The sequence below is a fragment of the Vidua macroura genome, chromosome 1, assembly GCF_024509145.1.
Source record: "Vidua macroura isolate BioBank_ID:100142 chromosome 1, ASM2450914v1, whole genome shotgun sequence".
NCBI classification, from domain to species: Eukaryota; Metazoa; Chordata; class Aves; order Passeriformes; family Viduidae; genus Vidua; species Vidua macroura.
In genome coordinates this window covers 73,184,847-73,209,079 of record NC_071571.1, presented here as the reverse complement: position 1 = coordinate 73,209,079, position 24,233 = coordinate 73,184,847, and the positions used below count along the sequence as shown (strand labels likewise).

The window sequence follows — 24,233 nt, the reverse complement described above, 5'->3', positions numbered from 1 at the left end:
CCCCCCTCCCCCGATTTTATTCCGCTTTAGCTATCGCTACCAAACGACTGGGAAGAGGCTGGCTGCCCTCCACCTCAAGCACGGAGCTGTTCTCGGGGGGGAAGGGGGCTCGTTGGCACAACCCTCCCCCTTTGCCCTCCCACCGCATTCAGTTGCAAATCCCTGCCCGTCCGGAGGAATCGGCTCCGCGCCCGCTCCGCGCCCCCCCGGCCCCAGTGCGGCAGCTCCAGCGGCCCCGGCAGCCGCAGCGCCGGCGCCAGGGGTGCGGGTGCGCGTATGTGCGGGTGTGTGTGCGCGCCTGCCAGGGAGCCAAGCCGAGAGGGAGGAGTTTGGCTTTTTTTTTTTTTTTTTTCCTCCCCCGCCTCCTTTTTTTTTTTTTTTTTTTTTTTATTAATCAGGAGCAGTGAATGGAAACCAATCAGATAGAGAGCCCCCTCGGCTCGGGCTGCCTGCATGCCGGAGTTAAAAAGTGCTGCTGGCCGAGTGGGAGCCCTAGTGCGAGGCGGGGAGGCTGAGCGGCGGGAGAAGGGGCCAGGGAGCTGCGCTACCGCGCCGCCAACCCGGGCGAGGCTCGGCCGCGTCGTCCCTGCGTGCCGGTAAGGAGATGCGGCTCTGCACCTCTGGAGGGGCAAGTTGTAGCTCTCACCAGCCAGCCGCCTTCTGCTTTTTTTTTTTTTTTTTTTTTTTTTTTTCCCTCCTTTTTTCTTATTCTTTCTGCCATGCTTATTGGGAATGCTAATTAAGAGGGGGGGGGGGGCGGACGGAGGAGGGGGACAGCACTTATTTTGCGAAGTTGGCAGCTGCCTTGCGGAGGGCTCTGCCCCTGCCGCCGCGCCGAGGTGACCCCCCCCGGGCTCCGCGCCCTGCCCGACGCTCAGGGGCGTGTGGGGACCGCGTTTGCTGGCGTTGTAAGTCAGGCGAAGGGATGCGGCGTTTTCCTGGGGGTTGTCATCGCCAGCAAGACACTTCGGGCGAGGAGGGGTGGTGAGAGCGGGAGAAGGGTCGTGTGTGCTTGGAAGAGAATAATAGTAATAATTAGTAATGACAACAACAAAAGGATGAATAACTAGAACATAATAATTTTTTAAAGTCTGTCTCTCTTTCTTGATACTATGTATTGCTTTGAAATGAACACAGGGCAAAGCCCTTCGGATCATGAGCGAAATCCGAGGCAAAGTGCAGAACTGAATGTAGAGCACAGTTGAAATGAGGCTCTCCCTCAGTGAAAAGAAGGGGGCAGAGCGAGCAGATCGGGGGACGTTACAGGAATTGACAAATGTGAAGTCTTTTATTTGATAAAAGAACGGGATGAGGAGTGCTAGAGGAGGTGCAATTAAGAGGGTAGGCGTATAGGCATTTTTACAGGAAAGAAGTTGGGTAATTGCAGAAAGCAATCGCTGAATTTGGTGGTGTAGTAAATGTTTCTAAGGAGCTGGTAACATACTTTCTGTGTCAGCTAGGTTGAACTATTTATGTATTCATATGTATGTAATACCTACTTACATGCACACGCAGGGAAAACAGTTTGCATACTACATCTGTGTATTCTTATGCAGAAGGTCGAGTCAAGAGATAAGCAATAACAGTAGAGGTCAGTGGCTGTGGAAAGGAGTCCTGTCACTGCTGCAATAAAATCCATATTTTACGGAGAGTTAAATGCAGTACTTTTTAAGTGCAAGTGGATGGTCACCTAAGTAACTCCTGGTGACATTCAAGGTTCGAGAAGTTTAACGACCGAAATTACTCCCAGCACGATGGCACAGTTACTACTTTTATACAAATCGAGAAGATAGGGCACCTTTTTCCTTTTATTTGTGTGTGTTTTGGGATTTTAAAGTTCTGTTAGCAGCGCGTGAGTGATTGATTGAGTAGCACAAATTACTTACAGAGTGTAAGGTCAATCCTTTCTCCAAATTTACTGTTCTTCTAGCACAGCTGGAATAAAGAGTACAGTTCTTGTCTATTCAAGAATCTCTGAGGATGGAATGTACATCCTACATGTGTACCTCATGAACTACATGCATGAACATTTGCGCAAGGAGAGCATCACAATCAAGAGCAAGGTTATTTTCATTCCCTTTTGTCACAGGACCGTGTGTAGTAGCATTCTGGAAATGACATGATTCCAAGGGAATAAAATTGCTCAATTGTGCAGACTTCTTTGGTTTTAATCAAAATAGACATAGCTCTCCTAGTCAAGATAAAGGCTTATCTCCTGTATTTGCTGGGCTGAAATCTCTATTATGCAGACAGTTCTTTACAAAAGTACTTGCATGTTACTTAAAACATTCCATAAAATTGATTAACATCTGTTCCTGAGCAATATAATGCTATGGGTAATGGTGCATCCCTGTTCATTTCTTTTTTTCTAATTCCTGTTTAAAGGCAATAAGTTTGCATGTCACAGGAGAGTCGGGTAGGGCTCGGAGGCTTGTGATCAAGATTAAGTAGATTCCTTTATCATGGATATACACAGTTTTAAAGGCCTGGCAGCAATGACACAATTGGATAGCTCCTTTAAAGAGCCTAAACATGCTAATAAAGACTGCAAAGCTGAATCTCTTTTTTTCTCTCCTCTCAGATGTTATCTGACACAGCACCAGTAAATATATAATCTCAAATGCTTCTGGCTTTCAGCTGCACCATAATCTTTCTGGACATATTTCTAGTGGTTTGCAGTTGACTTTTGAGCTGAGGGAGGGAAGAGGAAAGCAGCCAGTCTTTTCAGAATAACGTAATCAGAGCAGCAATACTTTTTTTTTTTTTTTTTTTTCCAGGGAAAATGGCATTGATTCAGTCCTGTTGTAGTTCTCTGCAATTATCCTTTGCAGCCATTTAAGTAACTGGGGTCCCCGTAGGGACTTATTAGTCCCTCTAGGTATTTTAATTTTCACACCAGTTCTCAGCTCTTGCATATCTCCATGCCAGCACTCTAAAGATTATATTTATAGACACGGTCATCATTTTCTAACCAAGTTGTTTGGCTAGAAATGTGCATCTTAACTTCTGACTCTTCTCTCCCTCCCTTCCTCCCTCCCTTCTTCCCTTGCACAGCTCTTTCATGCAAACAGTAACCTGCCGCTCAAGGCAGCCTTCCCTTTCATAAAGTTTGCATTTTGCCATCTGCTGTTTCAATAATATTTAGTTGAGAGACTTCCTTCAAAGCAAAACATGCACATGTTAAGAAATGGGGTTTTTTTTTCCCCTGCTTTCTGCAGAAGATCTCAAAACTAATGTGAACTTGATAGAAGTTATGAATGTGCCAGCTGAGATCCTTCTCTAAATGAGCAGCCCTCTTCTCAAGGGCATACTGGGTTCCTCTGCGCAGGAGCCTCCCTCCAGACCACTCTCCCCTCAAGTGTGCTACATCATTTTTGCTTTGACTGAAGAAGTTTTCAGCACACTGATATGCTGCTTATTAATAAACTCCTACAGTATTTTGGGGTTTGGAAGGAACCACTGTTGGGTTTTCTGGAGGTTGCCTGTGTGCTGTGTGGTGGTCAAGCAACATTTATCTGTTGTTAAATGAAATGGTGGTCACTATCTCATGCTTTAACTGAACTTTTCAGTGTGTTTCACCTGCCCTTTGTTGACTACTTTTAAATTGTGTTACCTTTCTAGTGCAATCTTGCAGCATTATGGCTCAAGATGTGCAGGAAATTACTTATGGATCTCCTTGGAAATGGTGGCTAATTACTAAAATGAAAGGTAGCTGAAATCTATGAAAAAGAGTGGGTAGAATGCATTTGAAGCAGCAGGCCCCACTGTGATGGTGCCTCATCTTACATAATGGTTACAATTCCTCTAGTGGCTCTGCTGCAATTATACCAGAATGAAGTAGAATTGGTTTTCAGTATCTTTTGATTATCATAAGCATGTGGGAAAGCCTTTGCCTTGGAAGCTGGGCGTTAGGGTGACTTCTTCATTAACCCCTTGAAGACCTAGTTAGCTGCAGTAACTGTTCCTGTGTCTTCAAAGGCTTTGCATCATTTGGGGTTTACTTCTTTTTTCCTTTTTCTTATTCCTATGTAATTTCTTGGGTTCATAGCTCTTAGAAACAGGGCTGGTAACATCAGTTGTGGTTATCTTGACTGCCATGGTGGGGCCAAATTCAGGATCTTTTAAATGTAAATCTTTAAAGTGAGTCCCCCATCCTGTGCAGAAAGTGAAGAGTTCTGTGGCACACAGAGCGAATCTCTTCTGCTGACTTGATGCAGGATTCAGTTTGCAGTATAAACACCATTCTCAAGTTTAGATGTGTTCTGGTTGAGATAAAAGTCCTGCAGCAGCTAGTTTGCTCATGCTGCATGCTTAGTCATGGCAGACCTTTCCAAGGGGTCTGAAAAAAACTATGCTGTGTGATGAGAAAGGTATGGCATCTTGCCTTCTTTCATTCGGGATGGGGAGAGTTGAGATGTAGCATGGAGATTTAATATTAAATGCAGCTTTTAGTTGTCTTTATTGCTTAACAAAAGGTACAGGGCAGATTATTAGTCCCTGTTTTAAAAATACCCTTGAAGAATGCATAATTAATACAAAACATCAGCAGAAAAAGTCATCCTCTCTGGGTTGTGCTGTGAGTGTTGCTGCAGTGGAATTAGGTGGGGGAAGTGCTGGATAAAAGCATTTTTAAAGTTTGAGTGTGAGTACTTTATATCCAGTTGTGCTTTCTATGCCATAAATCTCAGCCTAAGAGTCTCTTTTTGGTTCTTCCCCAGTGAAGATATGTGTTGGGGGTCCATCCAGGTTCAGGTTCCTAAGCTTCTCTAGGGCACTCCTGTGTGTCCTAATCCTGATCACCCATCAGCTACTCCCCCATCCATTTCAGGCAGGCTTATACCTCTTTGTACCTATGGCCATCTCTTTATTCCAGGTGGGGCTGGCTGCCATCATTGTCTTCCACTTTATTTTCCTGCTTGTGCATTTGGCACTGAAACACCCAAACGAAGACTGTAAACATTTGAGTTTATGCTTTTGTTTGTTAGCAAGAGCATTCCCAGAAGAAAACAGGACAACTGAATTTCAGGAATGTTTATAGAGTGGTGTGAATTAATGTTATTGGTCGGTACATCCAGTCTTGTGAGCTGCCTACTCCTTGAGTATTTTTCTCTCTCAAAACAAACTAGAAAGGATAGTCTCCTCCGCAGCTGCAACCGTCTGAGCAGCAGTGAGGACCAATGTTGATGGGGAAGGGTGAGGGGAGCCTGTGAGCCCTGTCAGGATGAAAAACGCTCCACTGGTATGGTGTCCTTCCTGAGTTAGGATGTTGGATCTACAAAAAAAATCTTTAAGCAAAGAAGTGATTGCTTAACTGTGATGGTGCCAGAGCACTTGATAGCACCATGCTGAAACATCCAATGTAGAGTGATACTGCATTATCTTTCTTCACACCCAGCCACAAGACACCCTCTCCATACCCTCCTCTGCACCAGGCGCATAGACAAAAAGTGCATATACATTTCCATCTGGTCTCATTTGAGAACACTGCCAGCCTTGCTATGTTTTAAGTAACCTGTTCAATAATGGCTTTATTCTGGCATTGTGGGCAAATATTTTATGGGTTAATTAGCCTGTCTTGTCAGGATGTGCATATATATTTATATATAGTCAGAAAATGCTTAATTCTAGCCAGAATGTGACTATTAGGTACCATTTGCAACATCAATACATATCATAACCCCTCAGCTCTTCCCTAGTGACACACCACAATGTACAGAAGAGAGCACTTTATGAATGAGATCTGTCCTGTACTAACTGGGTACCGTAATTCCTCTCAGCTAAACTAATTTCATTATCATGCTGTAATGTTTACAGCTGCCTCTGAGATAATAGGTGGTGTATCTTTCCAGCATTCCCACTTCTGCATCTAATCTCAGAGTCAGAGCAGGAGGACCTAGGAGAAGGGTCAGCAGGAATTGAAAATTAGCACAAAAATTAAACAGTAGTCAAGTTTCCCCAGGTACTGCAGGTTCGTGCCTATCTGGTGAAGAGCAGAGCTGCCTGTTCCCTCATTACAATTGTCAGCTAATAGCTTCTATAAGCACAAAGGCTGCTTAATCAACACGATCATTACCATGTAGCTCTGCTTTGTTGTGAGGGTAACACCAAACTCAAAGATAATACTTGCCTCTGATGGTAATTCCACTTAGCATTGAAGGTCATAGTGATCCAGACTTGCATGAGAGGCTGTGGAGTGGTGGGAGAGCCACTTGTGCCTGTGGGCCCCAGCTGGGGTGCTGACACTGCAGCTCTGGGGCCAGCTTTCGTACTGACAGTCTCACTCCAGGGAAAACCCTCTCTCTTAGAAAGATGTCTCCTCCTCCCTCATCCTCTTAGATCCAATACCATAGCAAAAATAATTAAAAGCATGGTTGCTTTTAATTTTGCCCTGAGGACTCAGGTGAAATCTGTTTCCTCACCGAATTGATCCACTTTGAATGCCTGGTGGTTTGTAACTTTAGGGTGTCATTAGTCTGGCAATCATTATTTGACACAAGTATCTTCGTGGACAAAAAGATAATGATATAGTTTATCGTAGTCTGCAAAAAAAACCCTGCAAGAACCCACAAATACCTTGTGCACGTTTGGGAGTCTCACTTCAAGTAAGGGACAAGGTGTACTTCATTGACATGAAGCCTTCACTCAAAAGCTGTTCAAGTATTCTAGAATTCCACATCTTCACCACAGGGCCCCACTGTGAGGCTGGCCTGTATAATTGGCCGTGTTTTAGCGAATGACCACAAAGGTGAGTGACTTGCCCAAGGTCACAGGAGGAGATCCTAACACAGCAGGGATGCTGAACCAAGCTCTTATAGCAAGTACAGCTTGCAGTCAGCCTGCCTGCCTCTCTCTTGCTCTCTTCAGTTGTTGTAGCTGATCAAAGAATGGATGGAGGGAAAAAGTCAGATTTGGGTTTCTTTTTTTCATCCAAAAGAAAGCCAATTATTTTTCTCAAGGACTCCTTGCATCTGCTTTGACACTCTCTCCCCAAAGGATTTTCTGGATGTTTTTTGCTTGTTTGTTCAGCCATGTTTTCTGTGGTGGGGAAGGGGGGGAAGCTGGATAGCTCCAGAGCTGTCTGAGACAAGACTGAGTATCTTATTCCCAGGAGAAAGTAATCTGAGCTGTCCCCAAGCAAGGTGGCAATGACCTTACTCTCTGCATTGGCCGAGTTGGACTGGCCACAGAGTTTCTTTACCATTCCCTGCCTCATACATTCCCACCTACTTATGCCTGTGGGAGAGAAGAGGATAAAAAAGAAATCTCATAAAAGGCTGCCTATTCTGCATGCTGCTCCCTGTGGTTTGGGGCAGCCAGAGGTCATACCACACTATCTCTTGTTCATGTCCATGCCTGCATGAATTCATTTCAAAGCACCCCTGCTTTGTAAATATCTAAGGAGTAGTATTCCTAGCACATAGATATGAAGGTGAGTCAAAGAGAAGTTACTTGAATAAGGACATGGTGTACACCAATACCCCTGACACAAGTATTGATCTTAGTGTAAATAAAATAGAGGGAGAAGTAGAAAAAGACACATAAAAAAGACACATTAAATTTAAAAGTTATGTGGCCAGTTTAGATCGAAGCAGTACCAGGTCCTGAGCTCTGTGCCACCTACTATGACCTAATGCTTTTGGATCTGGCTTGACAAACTGATCAAGCTCTACAAGAATTCAAGAGAACCTATTTCCTCACTTTCATAGTGTGAAGAGTGCCCTGGCAGATCACAGAGCAGGAATATATAGAGGTAGAATCTCTTTCAGGGAGCAAATTTCTTTTGTGAAATTGGTGCTCAATTTAGTTGTCAGGGCTGAAAGGGAAAAAGATGCAGAAGCAACTCTTAAGTCCACCAGCCACATCCCTTTAAGTAATTCATGCTGTGCCAACCAGTTTTATAAAACCCTGTATTTAATCTAAACTCCATTTAAGTCTAAATAATATGAATGCTCTGCTATGGCATTTCCCTTCTCACTGCTGTTAATTACCAAGTTATTTCTGCCATGAACAAAGCATGTTCTTCTCTCTGACTTATCATACCTGGTCCCAGAGCAGTTTGCTTTTGAAAGTACCAATAAACTGCACTGAAATCTACAAGGCTGTTTGAATATTTAAGTGTTGTTCTGGATCAAGATGTCAGGGTTTGTAATGAAGTGTTTACAACTTTGCAATTATTTTCATGGTGACCACAACATGACTGCCAAATGTTTGTATAATTTGTATTGCTAAATAACAGACTACTCAAAATAGGGATGGAAAGAAAAACTGTGTAAGGCATAACCATCATTTCCCACTGATGCCAGCAGTATAGCCCTGGATCATCTGTACAGCATGGAGAAGGATTCTCTGTAGTCTCTGTCGGCTCCCATCAGCAGTTGCAGAGGGGATAGCGAGGACTGGACTGAGATTTTCACTTCCTGGCTGTTTCTGCTGGCATGTAATGGGGACATCCTTCCTTTGTGCAAGTGTCATTGTGTGTTGCATCTCTAAAACCAATTCTTAGCTCAGATTCTTCCTCTGGTGCCTGTGTCTTCAGGTCATCTGCACTTAAGAGGAAGAAGAGCATCTGAAGAAGAAATCTGGTCCGGTGTATCATATTTATTAATATTTACAGCCATCAGCACAATTTTGCAGACAATCTAATCTCAAGCAGCTTTGAAATTCAGTGCTTTTCAGAGCAGTGTTACCCATCAGAAACAGAAGTGTGCACTCTGATTTATAGGAAGGATTTCTGTTCCTCCTGGAAAAAAAAAAAAAAAAACAAACACAACAAAACAACACAAGAACAGGTTCCCACTTTTCTCAGCACATAATTTGTATTGTTATTAAATTAAATGCATTACCACATGTAAGGGTCTCTTTTGCAGGATTTCTGAAGCAGCTCCTCATTAATCCACCATAATTCATTTGTCAAATATCTCAAAGCTACTTGATATTGGAGTTACTTTAATGTATGACAGAGTTTTCCTTGGCAGCAGGTTGTAATTTCAACCAGGCTGGTAAATGTGAGGTCAGAGGCTGGTTGCTGCAAATCTAGAAGGTTAAAATATGCACATCCTTCTTCCCTGTTGCAAAAACATCCTGAGTCCTGGATGAGCAAAAGTAAATACTGGAATTATTCAGGAAAAACAGGTTTCATCCTCTTGGAATGGTCACTTAATATTGTGTGTTTTTTGTCTATTACAAAAGTATTTATATTTGTCAAGCTGGCATTAAATCCAGCCTTCATGTGATGCAGACACCTCAAGCTCAGATTTAGTTTCGAGCCCTGACCCGAGCAAGTATCTGTTACGTCTCAGAGGCTGTGGGTCTCTACAGACAGAGCTGCTGGAGCCGTGGTGGTGCCTGATGGGGTTGCAGTGTTTACAACAGGCATCCTGGCATGGGCAAGCAAGCATCCCAGCACTAGAAGCAGCCAGAAAACTTACTTCTGAAGGCTGAACTGAGAAAGGCGAGTGGAGAGACTAGCATGTATGAGCAACTGCAGCTTCAGTAAGTGTTTGACTGGGGCCAGCTTGGTGCAATACAAAACACCAGAGGTCTTTTGTTAAGTCCCACAGTTAGTGTGCTTTGCTGCAGATGGTAGAAAGTACCAGATTATGGCAGCAGCAGCAGTTTCCAGCTCTGGGAATGGTGGGATCAGCATAAGCAGGAGATATTCAACCAGATAGTGTTCAAGTCCTATTTTTCACTTCTTCAAAGGTGACATGGTGGAATGTCTGATACTTTTTATATACACTACTGATGGTAGTGCAGGACTCATGCTGATTGCAGCTTTATTTCCAGGATATGTTGCACAAATGTTAATGAGGACATGCTTTCAGATACCACCTAACTTTCCATATCCTCCTTCCCTTACAGATTTCTCTTCTTCCATGGGAATGTTGTTTTATAAGATAATAATTCTTTGTTCAGCCCTGTGCATGTTCTAATCATAGAATGTTTTAGAGAAGACTACTAAGATCACCAAGCCCAAGAGTTAACCCAGTACCGCCAAGTCCTTGTCTCCAAGTGCCATGTTTCCTCAGGAAGAGTAAGGCACACCAGGAAGCCAAACGTTTAAAAGACTTCAGTGTGTTTGTCCTCACATTGTGGGTTCATCATGAGGCTGGATGAGCTCACTCTTGCAATTGCTGTTTTACCACTGACTCCAAGCTGCCCAAAACGAAGCAGAGACCAAGCAGAATTCATCTGCAAACTGGGATAGGATGAATTATCACAGAATATTCTGAGCTGGAAGGTATCCATAAGGATCTTGAAATCCAGCTTTTAAGTGAATGGCCCATACAGGGATTGAACCCACAACCTTGGCATTATTAACACCATGCTCCAACCAAATAATTGAACAGAGCCATTAGAAATAAGTTGCTAATGTAAGCAAGATTAACTTGATATGCTGCCTGAAATGAGATGTTAGAGATGATAGGGAGGAGAGAAAACTTTTCATTTAGATGGAAACAGGACTGATTAATTAAGCAGTAACGAACAGGGAACCTTGCCTTGAATTGATATGAGGCTTGCAGTGCTAATTTAACACAGAATATAGCTCCCAATTTGTTATTAAATTAAAATGGCTTTTAAAATTGTTTACTTTTTTTTTTCCCTTTTCTGATTCTGTGTGGCAAAGTGATTATTCTGGCTAGTTAGAGAAACCAATCAGAGCAGCAGAAAGTGTAGGTTGAAAGAGGAAAGATTGTTCTGTTGTGTAATTAAGAAATATACACTAATATCCATTACATCATGAATAAGCACTTCAAAGTAGCAAGTATGCTGTGTATTGCATATTAAATGAAACTATTAGTATGCTAACAAGCTGCTCTGGACATACACTAAAAAGACATCACACTTCAGGAAATGACTGTTCTTATTTTTTTCTCTAAAGATCTGCTCACCTGAATGACAAATAGTATTAAGAAATAATGAGGAAGAAACATTCTTCCTTTTCGTCCTTTCCCCTTTTCTTGCAATTTTCAAAGCAGTTTTAATTTTGGAGACTTCATGGTTACCCCACACAAAGGAGCTTTCTCTATCCCAATCAAATTATATGGTGGAAGTGTGAGTGATTGTATGTGATAGACAAATCCTATGGAACAAGAGGGAAAACAACCTTGTAGCGACATTGCTTTTTTTAGTCTCAAACAAAATACACTCTTGACAGGAGTGATTCTTTGTAATTTATTGTAGGATAGCTCAACAGTAGCAATTTGTCATGCGTAGTTATGTAATTTGATGGGTTCATTTCTTAAATGAATTATGGATTATGGATTACCTCTGTATATCAACAACAGAGCTGTATCTTTTATGTAAATATTCCCTCAACTTTTCCTTCCTCTTCCAATCCATTTTCTGTCATACAGAGATGACTTTTTTTCCATCTAATCTTTCAACTAATAAGGTGTTTAATAATTTAGCAACCTAAAAAATGAGCATATTTCAAAGGAGTTAGTATCAATGGTGTAGTCTAAGAGCCTCAGGCTACAAAAAAGTGGATGAGGTTACCAAAGTTTTAGAGTCAGGATCCCAACTGTCTTTCTGCTTCAGGCAGCTATTTTATTAAAGTTGGTATTAAACAACACTGCCTAAGGTCTGATTAACAATTTATGACTTCCTAAGAAGGATTAACAGAAGCCTATCATTTTTATATTTAAATCTTGATTTGCATCCAAGAGAAACCATACCCAGATTGATATTTTCATTATTTATTATTTTTATTATTTTTATTATTGCTGCCTCTGAAATGTTGCTTTTGTGAATATTGCAGGCACCAATTTGTTGTGCTGATCTGTTGGTACCTCATCCCCACACGTGTGTCAGAGGGACAACTTGCTTCTTGTGTCCTGTGATGGGCTGATGGCTTTTGTCTCATGCTGGGCTCAGTTGCTCTTTTCTGTCCCTGGAGTCCATTGGGACAGAGGGTGATCTGCAGTTGGCAGTCACGCTGAGATTTGCAAGGCCAGGAGCTAAATGTTGTTCAGCTAACATTACTTTGGAGAGTAAAATCCAGATGTACAGGACGAAGGCTCGCCTGACATACCTTCCCAGAGGAGAATTTTCCTGTTTGACATTTACTTTGTGCAACCAGTAGCAGTGTCTCAGTTTTTTATAAGCCTCCCAGTCCTGCTTATGGTCCACCTCTGCTAGGAGAGGAGCAGAGGGTAATTCTGCTGCTATGTTCTGGGATGCAATTGAGAAGGAGCTCTGTTGTTGCTCTTTTCTCTTACAGAGGCAGCCCAGAAAAAGGCATGCTACCAGGTGGGAAAGAGGTGAGGAGTAGATACCTAAATCTGCTGGCCAAACTTTTCTCACTCTCCTGTACAAGAGAGAGGCCAAAGACATGCAGCTTAGTGGAGCAGAGTGGAATTTATTCTACTTATGGCAAAGATATTTTGGATTATTTTGGTTTTAATGTTCAAATAGAAAATAACAATGGCCTGTTCTGTTACCTCTTTTCAAACTGTCCTAATTTCCCCACTGACTGTATTTTCCTAGTTCAGTTGCTTTAGAAAATTGTGTGGCTTTTTTTGTTTTGTTTTGTATTTTTTTTTTTTGGTGTGTTTTTTTGTTTGTTTGGGGTTTTTTGTTGTTGTTGTTTTCCCTTGTGTATTTCCATTTCTGATACTCTTCAGTGAATTTAACACTCATTTCACCAAGGGCTGGATGTGGTGGTCATAGCATGTAGAGCTAAGGGAAAAATTGCCAGCTAGAGGCTATGAGCTCCACTGGCTCACAGCAAGGGAGACATTATTTTGGTTTTCCTGAGCTTCTCTAGTCAGTAAAACACTAAAAGGTTCTGAAGAAATGTTGATATTTAGGGATCTTCATTACTTTATTTGAACTCTCAGCATGTCCATGGTTTTCCTTATAACCAATAGCATGGTTTTTGTCTTGGTCTTAAGGGCTTTTAATTTTAAAATACTAGAGCCATAATCTGAAAACTGCAGGTTCTTCAGAGTAGAAACAAGCATTACCACATTCAGAGAAAGATTTCTCATTTTCCTGGTTTTTCAGGATGTGCTAAACTGAATTTAAGTTTTAGGGCTGCATTCACATTTCAATAATCTGCTGTTAGAAAGAGTCCAAGAACTGCAGTCAGAATATTTTCTTGTGACCCTTGCCTTCGGCCTGTGCTTGTGGGTCATTATTGACAGAGGGATTTAAACAAATGCTCAAACGATTGTGCTGAATCAGGGAGCAGTACCTGAAAGGAATAAGCCCCTTAGATGCTGGATTAACAACACTCAAGGTTTCTAGTTTATTCTTCAGTTCTGACTAAAATTTTATCCAGTCATATTCTCAGTCAAAAGCGGACAAACGAATATTATTCCATTGACTTCCAAGGAGCTGTAATGATAAATATGAGCTGGAAAACCAGACCAAGAAAGCAGAAGAAAATGCATGAATAAATTATCAACAATGGACATGCCCAGGAACTTAGAGCAGTCAGCTCTCCCCACTTTCTCTTCTCTCTCTCCTATTAAAAAATCCTTAGCCATGTGACTGGAGAGCAGGAGCAATATCATGGGACTTCTGTAGCCAGAGACACAGAAATCAACAGTGCGAGTGGATAGTTCATACTTAATCTGTGCAGTGAATTAGTTATCAAAACTGTTCTACAGCAACACATATTTATTTGTATGACATTAATGTCCACGGGTCCTAATTGTGGGAAGCAGTGCTCTAACCTAATAGAGTCCCAGCTGGCAAATATGTTAAGAGAAATCAGTCTTAGCTGCAGGATTATTTGACCAAAATACGACTAACTTCACCAGAAATCATATTAGAAGAGAGTGGTTAAGTGAGTTCTACCTTATAACAGATGTGTAAGTTAAACACGTCAGCTACACTCTTGTCCAATTAAAGCATACTTATTAGAAAAGATAGCTGAATACCTGCAGTACTGTGATTCATTCTGTAGCCACAGGAATGATTTTATAGTCTTCTGTGCACAGAATTTGCAGGTGAGGTCTGTGATTTTTCACTCACAAGAATGGTTTCCTGGTTCTCTTAAATGAATCAAAAATAGAAAAAAAATATAAGAACAGGTCTGACCATGAGACAGACAAAAGATTGTCTTATGTGTAGGAACAGCATGGTATCAGGCATAACACAGAATATCACAATTCTTTAAAGAAAATAACAGAAAGAAGTAAGAAATAAAAAATGAGGTACAAAACATTTGCTGGGAGTCATGGAAGGCCATGCTATGTGACTTCAGTTGTCTTCAGGATAAATTTTGCTCTGAGAATGACACATCTTTCCCTTGTATTTGTGGGTAGGATTGTTGCCAGGAAAATGACCTCTTCTGAGCTTTGATTTTAATTTTATTCCTATTCTGTGACTACACTGTCGGAACTACATAATCTGTTCAACCTTGGTCAATAGCTATTTTGTGGTTATCCCAGGTTGCTTTCTGCAGCAAGGTTAACAGAGTTTGGAGGGAAAGGTTGTCTGTGTCATCACAGTTTGCAGATACGGAAATACCGTATCCGTCAAAAGAACTGCTAGATGAAAACAGTCTGTCAGCACCTAGTTTGTAAACATCTCTCAACATCTGCTTTTGGATGCTCATTGCTAGTTGATTTCTACCACACAACAGTGCTCTAACATGTTCTCATGTGGACATTCTTTCCAGGAGGGAATGTGGATATCAGCTTGCAGTGGAGTGTCAGCTAGCCTGAATCCAAACATAAAGCCAAGTACCTTCCTGTTTTGAGAGTTTTGCAAATGGTCTCATCTTAACATGACCAAATGAGGGAAATATATAAAGTTGTGATCTCTTAACATCTGCTCCTGCCTTGTTTTCCGAATCTCTTTTGAACGAGCAGACACCCAACCCTGCATTCACACACCCGGCTTTAAATGGGTTACTGGTATTCTGCACTCTGCTGCTTGAGTCTTTCTGCAGCTTCAACCCAGCTCTGAAATGTGTCCCTCCAGGTTAGCTTGCATAAACATACAGCCCCAAATTAGCATTGCAAGCAACCATTGCCCTCAAAAAACAGTAGTTTTTCTGTGCTCAGTGCATATTTGCCATCTGCTAATGCATTAAAAATGAAAAAAAAATCTCGGCCAAGTCCTTAATTTGGAGTAGATCTATGTCTAACTCTAGTAACTTTAAGGAACTGTCATTGCCTTTACCAGCTAGAGAACAGGCCTCTGCAACTGCAAAGGAGGGGATGCTTTGGAGCATTTGGGCTGTGCATTGTTTCTACCTACCTGAAAGGATAACAAAAAGACTGAATACGTTTTCACGGAGGCAGCCTTCTGGTTGCTGTCCACTGTGCAGAACAGGGTATGTACCTATAGACTGCAAGTCTTCTGTACTGCTTGGCTCTAGGCACAGCTCACATACCTATGTGATAAAAATACTCAGCTTTGCTTTCTCAGCTCTAACCCTTCCCATGCAAAGTCAGAAGTGTGGACACTGTGCCAAAAATAGGATGCTGAATCCTAGCTCCTTGCAGAAATGATCTCTTTAAAAGCAAAGAGGGAAAATGATCTGGAACCATCTCACACTGTAAAGGATATTTTGGTTGTCTAGCAGATTTTTTTCTTCTATCAGGAAAAAACGCCCCAAACACAATTAAAAAAATTAAGTTATAACACCAGTGGACACAGGAATGTAGACACAGGAATTAGCATTTCTTGTTTCTTGTGTTCTTGTAGACACAGGAATGAAGATTTTACCCAGAGTCCTGCTCAGAATAAGTACTGTGTGACTCTCTGGCTTGTCCTACACCATTACTATTCAGGCCACTGGCACTGGAAAAAAATAGACAATGTCAACACAAGAAATGTAGAAGGGTAAGAATTTGTAGAGATTATGATTGTATTTTACATCTAAAATTCTGTCTATTTTCAAAAAGAAAAAGAGGAACTCCTAGAATTTATATTTTTCCCCACAGTATGATGGATTGATAAATCACTTTGGGGGAGTGATATTTGTGGACAGAATAATATACTCTCTAGAAGTTTTTAAATAATGCTACCTGGACAAGGTAGTTCACTAAGAGTATTTTAAAAGGCCTCACAAGAAATTCTGCATCTTTATTTCGCAGCTCACCCTCACTTGTCTGTCTCTTTCAATAAAGTGTTACTCTGCCATTGAGGTTACCTGGCTTGCTGGCTGGTGTCACACATCTTTCAGTATGTTGATACCAATGTAGTTGTTATTCCTCAGGGGATTGGCAAGCAAACAGGTGTTTGAAAGCCCTCTACCTTCAAGGCCCTTATTCGAACCCCATTTAGAGCAGATGCTGGCAGTCAAAAGCACCATTAGTACCACCTAATAGCTCTTCACAGGACTGTGTAAGTGAAACAAGTATTTTATTCCCTTTCATACAGACAAAAAAGATAAATAGTAGTGGGTTGTACTAATAGCATCATCTATTGAGAACTTCAGTGGCACTGGCCCATGAACCAGAAGCAGAAGTGGTGTGGAGGATGTCACTGCCAAGTGATCTCTAGGCTCCTTGATGAGATGGGCTGAATAAACTCTCATTGCTGCTGTTTATCCATTATCTGTTCTGTGGACAAATAAACCTTCAGCCTCTGAAGCTGACAGTGTCTATAATGAATAAACATTGCACCAATAAAAAAATGTAAAAGGAAAAAAAAAAAACCCTGCACATTCTAAGGTAGGTGATTTATCATGGGAAAATGTCCTGTACTTTTGGGCCCCTGAGTTGCTCAAAGAGCCTGTGGCCTGTGTTTTCTCATATCTGCAGAGAGCTACAGGGAAGTCTCTAATCTCAGGGTGGAATTCACTTGTCTCACATTCTTGTCATACAGTGAAAGACCTGAAGTATATAAATATGTACCTGATGCATTTAGGCTACATTTTTAAATTGTAGAACTTTGAGTTGTGATATCTTCTCTGATGGAGGAGGCACAGCAAAGGAGCACAAAAGATACAGTTTTGCAACCACCCATTAGAGACCACTTTTTAAACAAGGAACTGGATAACTTGAGGTTTGAGCGTCAGTGCCCTTCCCTTCATGAGTGAGCTCATGCTGAGTTCAATTTTTTTTTTCCTAAAGTGCATTTTACCACTGCCTTTTAAGGTCTTTATACCCCAGAGCAGATCACTTGCAAGTTTACAATGGAAAATTATTTCATTAAGCTGGTGATGACTCACTGGAATAGGTATTTGCAGACCTGGACACTGGGGTTTGAAGACTGTCTGAGTGCACAAGCTTTTTAGCTATGCACCCCAAGAGAAGCACAGTCATGTAAAAACAAAATACTATATGGCATGTAATTGTAAGTAGAACTGATTTTTGCCCTCACACAAACAGATGTATATGCACCTAGAATGCATGTATCTGCTCATCCCATACAAATATATTTTTCTTCCACTTAAATCCAAGTCAGATCTAAAACTCAGCCTTAAGTTTCAATTAATCAGACAAGCACATCAGTATTCTTCCAAGGAAAAAGAAAAGCCAAACCCAATGAAATTTATAAAAGGACATTATCCTGTTTTTTGTCATTTACATTGTCTGGCCAAATGACAAGACCTACAATCACTCTTAGTTAAATTGAATTATTGGTCCTTCCTCTCTACTGGAGATCCTGGTGACATTTTCAGTGGGCTTCTAGGAGTTTGCAAGGTTGAGATTTTAGCTCCTAGATTTTAAGGAAATTGTCAGCTTATGTGACTAAAATTAATTAATATTTAATATTTTAGAGTTTTGGTGGTGTTTGTTTCTTCTGAAAATTTATTGTGTATGTCACTCCTTGTCCACTAGAATTTATTTCCTTAAAGCTCTGACCTGTTAAGGTAAGGATATTATTTTACATGGATTTTACTAAATAAAGTTAAATCCATAGCTCTTGCATGTGAAGAAGGCCTTGAAAACATGAATTCTACCAATGGAAAAAAATGTAAAAGAACAATCTTGAGTTATTTTTAAGTCAGTCCAGCTTACGATTAATTTGGAGACTTGGAGTTGGCAATAGAGTAAATTTAATTGAAAACATTTATAATTTCTTGCTAACTAGTTGCTTATTATCAGCAAACTTACATCTTAGCTTTCTGGAGCAAGGCATATTTCAGGACTCCACTTTTCCATTCCTCATGGAATGGACCATTCCTAGGGGTCTCACTAGTTCACCCATGTACAGCCCGGCCAAAGACATGTGGATGCCTTGGTCACAAGCAGCTAAATAAAACAGAAATGTATTAAGTAAAGGTGAATGATAATGACTGTAACACTTAACACTTGCCTGTTCCTCTGTGTCCATGTGCTTCGTAAGCAGAAATTAATTACCATACATTCAGTAATAATGGTACGTCCAAAAAGATGCTAAACTGTGCTCTTCCTGAAATAAACTGCTGTGCTGGGAAAGGAAATCACTAGATTACAAGATAGAAGGTAGCATCTTTAGGAGAATCCCTACGTAACCTCATGCACCCAGGTCCTCCCATGAGATGGCACACATCCACATTTCCCCACTAACTCCTGCTCGGGAGAGGTTTGTACGTTGCCTGTGTTGCCTTTGCTTCAGCTTTGTTGGTGCAAAGGGGCTGCAGGGCTACAGGAACTTCTGCCTTCGGCTATTTGTGATAGGACACAGAAAAAGGGTTGGGAAAACATTTTTTAATGGCCACAGCTTTAAAGAAAGCTGACTAGCCCCTAAAGCATTTTAAGTTACACATTTCAGAGCAAGACAAAAAAAAAAAGGCTTTGCTGCTCTGCTGTATTGCTGTAGCAGAGTCATCCTGTGTTTTCTCCTTGAAGTATGTGATGTCACCAAAAATTGATTACTTGGGCAAGAAGAAATAGGATTGCAGGGAAAAAACAGATTTGTTATATTAACTTGATTATAGCTTCAGGTAATAGATAACCTTATGCTTTATTTCATGGGAAAAAAGATAGCTTTTTTAAACACTTTAAAAATTACACATTTTTAATGTGTCTAGAAAGAAAGTAAAAACATTGGAGTTTTTTGGTTTGTTTTTGTTTCCTTTTTTTTTTTTTTTTTTTTTTTTTTTTTTTTTGTATTTGCTTACTTGTAAAAAACCTTCAAGAGACAATTCACATTTCAATATAATCCTTTTTTAACTTTAGCCAATAAGCCTTTCCAGGAATTAAGTCCACTGCATGGGAGAGGTGGTGGCAGATACTTTCTTAGAGGTAACTAAATTGTGCATGTTGTGCTTTTCCATACTGAACTCCAGGCTCTGTGCAGCTGCCCTGGAGCTGCTCCTTGGGGGTGCCAGGATACATTGATGCAATTGCTGTGGCCCCTCAGGGACCAAAGGCATTTTGGATAAGAGGGACCCTACAAAGTTTTAGGCATTAAATGAACTTTGGAAATGCTTCTGTTGTCTTGGCTATGCCCCCAAACAACATGTTCATGGCATTTCTGAGCTTGCCCAGCGCATGTCACTGCAGGCAAATTTGCCTTTCCTTGTAAGGGATGGTGCGGAGATGAGCTTTGCTATCCATGGATGCTTCAGGCATGGATGTTCTTAAAAAAATATACAGCCACTAAACAGCAGTGGTGGATGTCTTAGTTACTGGAAATGTTTGGGGTTATGGAAGAATACCCACCCCCAACTTTAGTTTCTTGACATTAAAAATTGATCTTGAAATACCAGCCCTGTAAAATCCATTGATCACTCCTTCTAATGCAAGAGGTAAGGCATTCCTGAACCTCTTCAGTGTTTAGAATATAGATTTAATGAAGGTGGATGTTACAAGTTTCATGGATGGTAACAGCTTGAGTTGTATTCTTTTTGCTTCTCATTCTTAAAGCAGCATTGATGGCAGTTTCCCTGGGCTAGGATGCTGAATGTCTTTTTCTCTTCTCAGCTTTCTAAAAATTAAGTGTAATTCAACTCCTGTGAATGATAGCCTGCAGATAACGACCTAGCCAAAATTCCAACTGGAGGTCATTTTTCCTTTTAATTAAATAAAAAAATAGGAAGTTGGTCCTTTCTTATTGGCAAGGAGTATGAATTCTTTTTTCATTGATCTATGTTCAGTAAATCCTATAACTTACATGAATTCTAAAAGCTATTCTTGAAGGTATTACAGCACAATTTTTCACAAGTAACATACATGCTGAAATCCTATCCTTTTTTTTTTCTTTTTTCTTTTTTTTTTTAAACCTTCCTAAATCAGTATTTATTTGACCTAAGCTTTCACAGTTATCAAAGCACTAAAAACATGGAGGTTATTGGATTATTGGCAGAGCTAGCATAGCTCATGATCTATTTAACTAGAAGTTAATTTTCTAAAATGCTGATTTAAGAAAACAATAGCAAACAGAAGGTGTTTACACTCAGATGAGGGTAATACATTAAAAAGAAAAAAAAACTCTACAAAACAGGGTCAAAAGCAAACAAACAAAAAAATCCCCAGCTACCCAAATAGACTGTGGAAAATGGAAATGATTAAAAAAAAAGTCTCTGATCAAAAAAAAAACATCTGCATGCTAATCCTGGTGTTTTCAAATGGAACAACAGAGTAAGAGGAAAAAACCCACACATTTAAAAAGAAATGTGAGAAGCAAACAAAAATATAATGATGAATGGAAAAATAAGACCAAGTCAGAAAAATTCAGAGAAAGAAACAGATTGAATCTGTGTGTTCTTTCACAATAGAGCTTCTGCTGGTGTGACTGCATATTCAGCAGTATGAATATTATAATTAAAGAATGTCAGCTCAAGCAAAATGTTTTAAAACCTTCCTATTAATAAGCAGATAAACTGCTTAAAAATACTGATTACATTAGGAAAAAAGGGAAGTGTTTGGGTTTTATGTTTCCATTCCTTTCATCTGCTAGAATATATTTAAATAGCAGATGTCTCTCCCAGGCAGTGTTCGACAGTGGTGGTGTTGATTTTGATACCGAGGTGATAAGACCATCTTTGCGGAGGGGCTCAGTGCTGTGCTGCAGGTCCCGGCGCTGGCTGGTACCTGTGCAAGCGCCAAGTCCGGCGCCAGGCAGAGATCCCTCAGCAGCAGCCCATCAGCAGGATGGAGGAGGTGCTGCTCCGGCGGGGCTGCTGACAGCGCCGGGGAGAGCTGGGGGCTCTCCTCAGCGCCCTTGGCTGCGCAGCCCTGCGGAGCTGCAGACAAAGAGCACGGCTCCTCGGGATGCAGGCAGCAAGTGCTGCGCAGCGCCTTATCCCGGGCTGGGAGCAGAGCAGGAATGCGTGACAGCGAGCTCCTTGGCGCTGGGAGGTGTGGATGCCAGGTCAATGCAAATCTCTGTCATCTCAGGAGTTTGGAATTTTTCTCCAACCGCGTTGCAGTTTGAGTCGCTGTTTCTTTTTGTACTGGCAAGGCAAAGCTATGAAAGTACTGGACTTAATTTAAGCTAGAGTGAGAATAACTCTGGTGCCTACAAGTTAGCCTAGACAAGCCCAATCTTGAAAATAGTTACGCACATAGATAATTTTAGAGACGCAGTCTGAAGCCCTTACATGTATATCCAGTTGCTTATCATTCAGAGATTTAGGGAAGATCTAATCATTACATGCAATGATCTCAAGGAAGATCATCATGGCAGTGTCACTTAAACCCACACCTTTTTATGTCTCTTTAAGATATTGCTCCAACACAAATAATTCAAAGTTGTCTGAAGTGTAAAAAAATAGCAGCTGAAAAATAGCTGCTGGTGTATATATTCATCCTAGGCTCAAAGGAAAATATTTGTCATTTGGAAAGCCACTCTGAGCTTGCTTTTTTAGCATTCAAAACTATCAGAGTACCTTAAGGTTTTGTCAGGTTCTACATGTGAGGCTGCAATACACTTTTTTCCCCATTGTGGCCAAGCTCTGTGTTGTGAGCAAGACAGTTTACCTGAAGTGTCATTACAAAGCGTGAGAAAATTGTCATCATAAATCATCAATGTGAAAATAGAGACAGCCTCTGGGGTTGCAGGATTTCTTCCAAATTTTTCTCCTAGCTATGAAGAGAATTGTAAGCTAGCACTAGGTTTCAGTCTTTCTTAGTTGCTAAAGTGCTGCTCTGCATTTCCAGGTTTCCAGAGAGTCACCATGGCAGTTAGACTGTTAACCCAACCTTGAAGAGCAAACAACAGCACCAGTAACAGCCTGGTTATGAGTCTGTAAACATTGCCTCATCCATTTCAGAGAAATTTTAACTCTCTTCTCCACTCCAGACAGTGACATACGAACTGCCCGCTCCAGTGTCAACTGTTTAGCGAACAAAAACTTTAAACGTTACAAAAAACAATTTTAAAAATTCCAGAGTAATTAAAATGCACATAATCACAGTCTGGTGACACCGTGATTAGGCACTTTTTGAGGCAAAGACAAAACTAAATAAATGTTTCTTACTGTATATTGTATTTAACTTTCTTTCCTATGGAAATCTCACCAAAAATGACTTAAGTTCCAAGTTTGGCAGATGAGTAGAAAGGAATGCATTCCACTACACATTTGTGTAGCAGAGCTATGTGATGCAGTATGATGCACATCTAGATAAACAAAAGCTTCACATTTAACAGGTAGAATTTGGAGAGAACAGCATTTAGTAATGTCAGTTCTGAGCGTAATTTTCCCTTCTCATTCTTTCATCCAGTTGTTGCCTTTCCATGCTGTAGTAGTTTTATGGTTTTGTATCAGAAATTTATTTACCTCATGTTCACGGCCGGTCTTCCTTCCACAGTTTGGTCATCACTATTCGGCCACTGTTTCTTGCTGTGTGCTGTTCTGTTTTAGGCTACCCCAGAGTCTTATGTCAGGCAAAATAACAATATTTTAACTGTATTAAGCTCCCACAAATATTTCACTTCATGCTAATTTCCTTGCTTCCAGCTGAGCTGTTTAAAATGCTAAAAAAGAACACCCTTTTTGTCACAGTTAAATAGTTTACAAGGAAATAGCGTAAGGATTAGCTGTTTGTAGTTTAAAATGTGTATCAGTGAAGAGAGGGTTTTGTTCGTTTGTTTTGGGTTTGGGTTTTTTTTAAACACTGGCCATCCTTTCCCTTTTACTCTTAAATTATTTGCCGATATCCCATCAAAGCAGCCATTTAATTATTTCTTTCCCAGAGTATCGGCGGGCCGAGCCTGAGGCCGAGTCCCGGGCCGCTGCAAGGCCTGGAGCTCCCCCGCGTGGCGGCCGCGGCCGGAGCTGGGCCGGGAGCGGGGCCGGGTCCCGCACCTCCCGCTGGGAATGCTGCACGAATCCGCCAGAATTTCAGCCCTGCCACCAAATGCGAAGATGCGTAGTTAAAGGTGCACCGAAGCACCACTTTCAGGGTTTTGTGGTTGGGTTTTTTTTGTTTTTTAATTCATTGTTTCTGCTGTGTCTCTTTTTGCAAGGTTTTCTCCTGGAGCAGTGAGGAAGGGGAGCTAGTCCAGAGCGTAGTGCAGTCACACTGGGGAGGCCTGAGCACCCCCTTGGGCTGTACCTCATCTCCAGCCCCGCAGGTCCCGGGTACCACGGCCCGTAGGTGTGATCCAAGGGGATGTCGGGTGCCATGGCAATTGTAAGGTCACATCCCCTAACAGAAGACGGGCCTCCATGCAGGGAGAGCTGACGGAGCAGACACAGCACAGGCAGGTAGTGGGGGGCTGAAAATACCTTATTATTCTATTGAGCATGAACAGGGGAGGCACTCAGCCGTGGGACAGGAGAGCACCATGGAAGTGCCATAAAAGGTTTTTGACACCAGCTGAATGTCATCATGCTGCTACCAGCAATTGCAATTGAGAGAGCACAGTATTAAGTTCAGTGCCTAGACAAACTCAAAGTATTCTCCACTGACATGTAAATGAAGTGTGCTTTGTGGCTCAGCGGCACCTGTGCGGACCTTGCTGTGTTCGAGTGTGGGGACAAAGACTGTTCCATCTGAAGTCCTGTACCTGACCTGGTCTGAGCTGTGCAGAGATGCCTCCACCATCTGACTACAGCCCTTGCCTGAGCGAGCTCCTGAACCTATGTGTTGGGTCAGCCTGTGCACACCTCGAGTAGTTTGAGTAGTGAAGAGGGTGGGTTTGGCCCTTCTTCACCACTTATATTAGCAATGTGCAGGTCATGGAAGATGAATTTTTTTTTTTTTCTTTTTTTTTTTTTGGTCAAACACAAGAAATAAGCAAGTTAACAAGCACAAGTAGTCACAAGAGCTGATACCATCAGACCCTTCATCAAGTTTTTCAATGTTATTTTTTTCAATACATATAATAAGGCAGCATACTTTCACCTGGATGCACTGCTGCTTCTCACAGCTTCAATTTACAGTTGCCTA

At 41.3% G+C, this 24,233-nt stretch overlaps 1 protein-coding gene and 1 long non-coding RNA gene across 2 annotated transcripts in view; one reads left to right on the top strand and one right to left on the bottom strand.

Moving 5' to 3' along the window:
* Positions 1-515: 515 nt before the first annotated feature.
* The window catches only part of CDH6 (cadherin 6), a 96,686-nt gene continuing 72,968 nt past the window's right edge, over positions 516-24,233 (top strand). The window contains exon 1 of the mRNA XM_053977697.1: positions 516-596. The gene's annotated coding sequence lies outside the window, so the exon portion shown is untranslated. The remainder of the gene's footprint in view (positions 597-24,233) is intronic.
* LOC128807360 (uncharacterized) lies at positions 13,229-22,703 on the bottom strand. Its single transcript, XR_008437145.1, has 3 exons — positions 22,619-22,703; positions 13,890-14,003; positions 13,229-13,360 (listed from the first exon to the last, which is right to left on the bottom strand). It is a non-coding gene; the product is annotated as an uncharacterized LOC128807360 (long non-coding RNA).